Here is a 6,658-nt window from a genome sequence, read left to right as displayed (position 1 = left end):
AAGGATAGTCTTAAGACAAACCTGAAAAAGTGCTAATTCGATCCCATTACCTGCAAGACGATCACTCCAAACCGTAAAGCTTGGAGGAGCACCACACGAGAAGGTGTCAATACTTTAGAGTTAGCCCAACTGCGTACCAAGGCAGACAAGCGCCAACGCCGGAAAGACGCTGTCGCCGCCCCTCCCGCACTAGATGCAACCTTCCACATATTCAACATCTGTGGACGACCCTGCTGGTCCCGTATCGGCCTCTTGAGTCACCTCAGAGCTCACCAACGAAGGTGACATCTTTAATAACTCATATCATTGTACCATAGCTGGATGATCGTCATACTTGAATTGCGAGTGACAGCAAATTATTAGTAGTAAGCATGTATGTATGTATGTATGTATGTATGTATGTATGTATGTATGTATGTTGTATGTAGGTATAAATAATTAAATTACTGTTGTGGTACGAAATAATCAAAAGCGTAAAATGATGCCAGATATCTGAGGGAGCAGGTGGACTTAAGACCAATAGTGAACAGTCATACACACACGAAAAATAACAGCCAAACATTAGGCTACGATTGTTTGCTTCATAAGTGCCACCAATACAGTAATAGTACACAAAATCAACCTTAATATACATTTGTTTAATCAATAAATAATACTTGTAAATGAAAGGAGCCTCATAACTGCTAGTCTCACGAGTAAACAATTTAGCTTCTATACTTGATGACGTTCAACTTCTTAAATGCGGTCTTGGTACACTGGCCAGTGTCTCCTTGTGTAAAAATTATCATTTGTTTTGAAGTTGTCAAGAAATAAGTATATGAGCTCCTTGCTTACAACTAAGTGGAAGAAAACCATTTTTCCCCTGAACGCAAATATATATAATACGTTGCCTGCCTGTCCTCCGACACTGAACACACATACTGTACAGCAAGTTAATGATCACATGAAGATTAGACACCCTGGATAGCGTCGGATGCTTAAACTTCAGGTGAGTTAAATTTGGGTACTGAACCTTTAAAAGGTACTTTAGGGCACCTAATATTTATGATGTCTGACCTGTAAACTGAATCAGTACGAAAAATAACGAAAAGTTGGGGAGCCACGCTTCCAGCCGCGCCTGCCACGCTTCACGGACGGCATTTCTCAGGAAGTAGGAGGGACGACCACGAACGAAAATTGGCGGGAAGGTAGAGGGAAGGAAGACGTTTTAAAATGTGGGTTTAATGTGGCTGTCGGGAAGAGAATATCCGGTATTGAAGATAATTTACGGTATTTACCTCCACCCGCTGCCTACCTACCGTCTTCCTCCCACTGTACTCACACCAGCCAGAGTTTAGGATACAGTATTAAGAATCAATAAATTGTTCTGATCTTGTGTGGGTTACGGACTTCAAAAAAATGAGAACTCAATACTTAAATTGGTCAGTGTATAAAAGTTATTAATAAACATAACCTAATTCAACTATTTAGTCGTGATAAAATATATTGAGTGTCTTCGTTTTACAGTAGGAAATTCAGTACATACATACATACATACTACTAGACAATGTAATATACTGAACGGCAATGGTCATCTTTCCCTGGTGTTGGAGACGGAGGAAATATTAAAGTAATTCTCCTCACTCTTACCACACCTGCTTCCGGAGACGGTGAGGGGGGGGGGGTAAAGCGTACTGGAGGTTGGGGGGGGTGGATTGAGGAGGGGTTAGGGAGGAAGGCTAAATGTAGTGCGACAGAAGAACGGCAGGATGGCTGGTGGAGGGAGAGGGAAGGGACCGTGAAGCAGGGAGGAAGTCAACACAGGCCTGGACAGGAAGTAATGGTTGAGAACGACTGTGTTTTGTGGTGATCATCGCCAACGACTTTCACCCACCGTTCTAACACCTTACTGAGAGGGGAGGGGGGATGAGGCGGGACTTTAGGAAGGGTAGTGAGGGTTATTTATGACTGAGGAGGAGAAGGTACATTTAAACTTGTCGAGTGTGTAGCATAAACCCTTTAAATCAGGTACAGACAGATAGGTTATATATTATTGACACCTGGTGCGGGGAGAGGGAGGTGGTGGTGCGGGAAGAGCTGGAGGAGGTGGTGCGGGGAGAGTGAGGGAGGGAGTAAGTGGTGCGGGGAGTGTGCGCGGGATGTAAAAGGTGGTGACGGATTGATTTGTTTTATTTTGCCGCTTACAACAGCTACTTTATTGTGCACCCCACACTCATCCTGTGAGCGGTAGCGCAAAAGGATTACAGAGTAGAGTTTACAACGGGTCATAATAATTAACCCCCGTGGTCAGGATATTATGGCACTGACTGTTACACAGTATTTCAATTACATTATTTGTTTAGTTCTATACATAAAGGGTAACTTATTCACAACTGCGTGAGTACAGGTGTGTGAGGCAGTATGTCTGGCCTCACACTTTGTTATTCACATTTGCGTGAGAAGTATTCAAGCACATCGTGCATTTGGTTCTGTACATGAGAACTGATATAGCTAATAAGTGCAAAAAAAAAAAAGTGGATACAATCTTAATATGTCGGCTATCTTGCCATTAGAGATGAAGTGTTGTGCCATTTCACACACAGTGTGCTTGGACCTGTCCCTAAAAGGTTCTATCTTCACACAGTCGAGGACGTAGTGGAGGAGGTGGGTGGTGGGTGGTACGGGTGGGTTATGTGACACTCGGGGAGGCTAGATCGAGCTATATTGATATTGAAACAGTTTATTTAGCCAGAACACAGATACAGTCAATTAAAAATCATAATATTAACATGGCTGAGCCAGTTGAGAGCCTGAGCTCTCTTGATGGCAACTAATATATACTGTACATTTATCTCAAGGAAGTATTATGTAACATTTATCGTCTGGAACAGTACACAATTATAACATGGTGGTAGTAAGAATATGTCAGAATGTTACCACGGTTATCATTTCGATATATATTTATTTATTTAGTTTTATATTTGTTTACATTTATATTATAAGTAAATACATAATTTACAGTGGAAATTTAAAAATATAAATATGATAAGGGAGGGAAGCAGTACAACACGGGCTGTATTAAGGTGGAACAAGAGGACAGAGCTGTCATGATTATGTCTAGTTGGCAAATATATTGATTGCAATGTTAATTTCTTATCTATCGACATGATAACTTCTGATAAAACGGTTTTGGTGGTACAATAAAAGCAGAAATATAAAGTTGGTATTACAAAAAATTATTAATAGTAGTTTAATAAGTAGAAGTAGTAGTAGTAGTAGTAGTAGTAGTAGTAGTAGTAGTATTTATTAGGATATTTAATATTAAGGTAAATAAATGGTGGCGAAGGTGTGGCTATTGGGGGAGGCTGGAGGCCACGTTAAAAAAAAAAAAAAAAAGTAGTAGTAGTAGTATGGCTGTGAGGGGAGGTTGGAGGTCATAAGCAGCAGTGAGGCACCATTGGCCAGTGGAAGGCATGCCCGCCCAATATGTGTGTGGAACATCCTATGACATCAACTACAGTATACCATGGCATACAAGAAGGGAGGTTTCGTTTGCATGAGACATGACAAAGGGACCTCATAGCAAATATATTGAAGAAGATATGCCAGGACGTCTCTGCGGAACTGACCCGCCTCCCACTGGATGGAGAACGTTTCTTTTGCTGGACTGCCAACATAACTAACAAAGCCCGTGTGAAAGTCAGTGCTCGAGGATTCTGGACACAGGACAGCGAGCCTTTATTTGACATCCAGATATTCGCTCCCTTGGCTGCATATCACTGTGTCCTGTTTCTCGAGGCTGCACACAGGAGGAATGAGAATGAAAAGAATAGAGCGTGGACCAAGTGCAAAGTGATTCTATGCCAGACTGACAAAGATATTCTCAGAACAGAAGCAGCATCTCAAAAATTACATCATGGCCTGGTTGAGATGTCGCCGATCGTTCTCTTCGGTCAGATCTGCTCTGCTGTGTCTCAGGGAAACAAGATCTTTGGTCCCTAAATCAACAACAGTCGCAGACATAGAATATAAGGCACCAGTCACAGAATGCCACATAGATTTGCACCTTAACTAACTCAGCTAGGGTACATTTGTATTAGGAGAGTTAGGTATTAAAATTTGTGGAGAAGATATAGCTATAGTAGTAGTAGTAGTAGTAGTAGTAGTAGTAGTAGTAGTAGTAGTAGTAGTAGTAGTAATAGTAGTAGTAATAGTAGTAGTAGTAGTAGTTTTTTTTAAATGGCCTCCAGCCTCCCCTAATAGCTACACCTTCGCCACCATTTTATTACCTTAATATTAAATATCCTTATACATAAGTGGCTATCCTAGCTGTGTTGAGTGAGTTGAGCCGCAGATCTATGCAGCATTCAGTGACTGTAGCCTCATAGTCAATATCTGCAGCTGTTGTCAGCTTTGGGGCCGATGCTCTCGTTCCCCTGAGGCAGAGCAAAGCCGACCGAAAGAGAGAGAAGGACAGTCGACATCTCATCCAGGCTGTAACATAACTTCTGGGCTGCTGCTTCTGCGTAGTAGTCACCATCATCACCCTCACCAGCAGAGTGTTGTCGACGCCACTGGAAGCTGAGTCACTTGAACCTGAGGTGAGTTGATAGAGGTATGGAGAGTGGTGGTGATGGTCACTCGGAAGGTGGCGGCGACGCGGCGTGCCTGCCTATCCGTGGGAACCTCCCGGCCGATCACCTATGTCGACTCCCACACACACAGGGTCCTTCTGCACCACCTCTCTCTCTCTCTCTCTCTCTCTCTCTCTCAACTGGCGGGTGTGGCACTTACCTAACTCACTCTTCTCAGCTCATCTGCCATTCTCCTCTCCCCAAACCACCAGGAAATTCTCGCCACGTTTCCTTTGGCCACTGGCACAACCACAAGCAACATGCTGAGGGGGTCACTCCTAAAGGTGATGAACACACCACAGAGGGACCAGAGAATCTCCCAACAAAGCCGTGATGGTGGACCAGGGGAATAAGTCATAACCTGAAGACCAATCACCCAAACGCTACCTGGGAGATGTTTAGGTTAGGTTAAATTTGGTTAGGTTAGTATCAAGGTGGCTAATTATCTTGGGGGGGGGGGGGGGAATCTTCAGGTAAGCCGAAACAAGTGCTAAGAAGCCGAGTTCCACCTCATCTCCGCCTCTTCACAGTCGGAGGCGGGGTCTTTATCCGCTGGGGTGTGGCTGTGGGGAGAGGTATTTTTTTTCTTTCCTCCTCCTCCTCCTCCTCACGCCTCTCTTCCAGTGTTCCTGACGTCTCCCCTAGGTCGCCTCAGCTGGGTCATTAAGTAGCTCGTTCATCCTCGTTAATGAACTAAACCATAAAACCCATAAAGGGAGAATGTGCTAATGAGAAAGAACGTGCTGTTAAGGTAATGGTTGTGTGGATGGTGCGTGACTTTTCTTCTTTTTCTCTGATTATTTTCCAGGTGTACTGTACATTTTGCTTGTCTGCCTTGGCGTGTGTGTGTGTGTGTGTGTGTGTGTGTGTGTGTGTGTGTGTACATTTCTTTGTCAACTTTAAGACAGTTGACTCATACAGTGCTGGGCCGACACTATCTTCACCAGTCATCACAAGCTATTGTTTACATCGTACACTCCAGGGTCAGTATCACAGCCCCCTCCCCACCCCTTAACCCTCGTCGTGTAGCTGCATGTTCACACTCGTCTTCAGTCAGCTTCGTGTGAGGACTAGCAAGATTATATACTACCGAGAAAGTGTTTTGTGCCTATAATATATTTCCCAATAACACGACATTATACTATTTTGTCATACGATATACGACTTAAATAAAAAAAATGGCAGTCACAGCGTAGACACGGACGGAAAAGGTCGAGCGCGATACAGTCCAGCCCCCTCCTGGCCCAGATGTTGCTTCTGTTCACGCAAATATAACTCCGCCGCCTGTGCCCAGAAAATCAAAGACCACCTTAATAGGGGTGGTGTGGGCTATGTAATTGATCCCAGGTGCTGTAACTGTGGCGGCTGGCACAATGCTGACTCATGGCAATGCCCCCAATCGCCCGTCTGTCCCAGGGGAAAAGCCTCCCCGAAAGCCACGTCTACCACAACGCCCCACCCAAGTCTTCCTGGCCACACCCCTCTGTGTCCCCTCTGTCTCCAGCAACGCCTTCTTCAACAACACCTGCCTCTGCCTGGCCTCTCCTGGCTGCAACACAGCAGTCCCAGCCGTCTCCTAACTCAACTACTACTAGGCTTCCTCCCCATCTGTACTCTGAAGCTGCCAGGCCTTGTGCTCCCACATGTGCCCCCCCACAACCCCCCGCCAGTGACATGACACAGATCATATCCCTCTTCCAAGAGTTTACCAACCGTATTGAACAACTCTTCGCTGCACTCTGTACCACCATCTCCGACCTACTCTTGCCCTCTGTTGCCACCCAGTCACTCCTCTCTTCTGGTTTGACACAAGCTGGTAGTTCCCCTGTGAGCCCCTCTGTTCACGGCCTACTCCACCGCCAGCGGCCTTCACTACTGGTGTAGTGCCTACCGGGCCTGCCCTGGTGTGTCCTGCTGCCCCCGAGCGAAGTCCTGCCTCATTTTCACGACACGTGGTACCTCAACCTGTCCACCCACCGCAAGCCGCGCCCGCTCCTGTGTCTGTGCTGTCTCCACCAGGGCTACCTATTGGACCTGAGGACACC

This window comes from Homarus americanus, unplaced genomic scaffold (genome assembly GCF_018991925.1).
Source record: "Homarus americanus isolate GMGI-L3 unplaced genomic scaffold, GMGI_Hamer_2.0 scaffold25467, whole genome shotgun sequence".
Classification (NCBI taxonomy): Eukaryota; Metazoa; Arthropoda; class Malacostraca; order Decapoda; family Nephropidae; genus Homarus; species Homarus americanus.
This window is presented reverse-complemented; position numbering follows the sequence as displayed.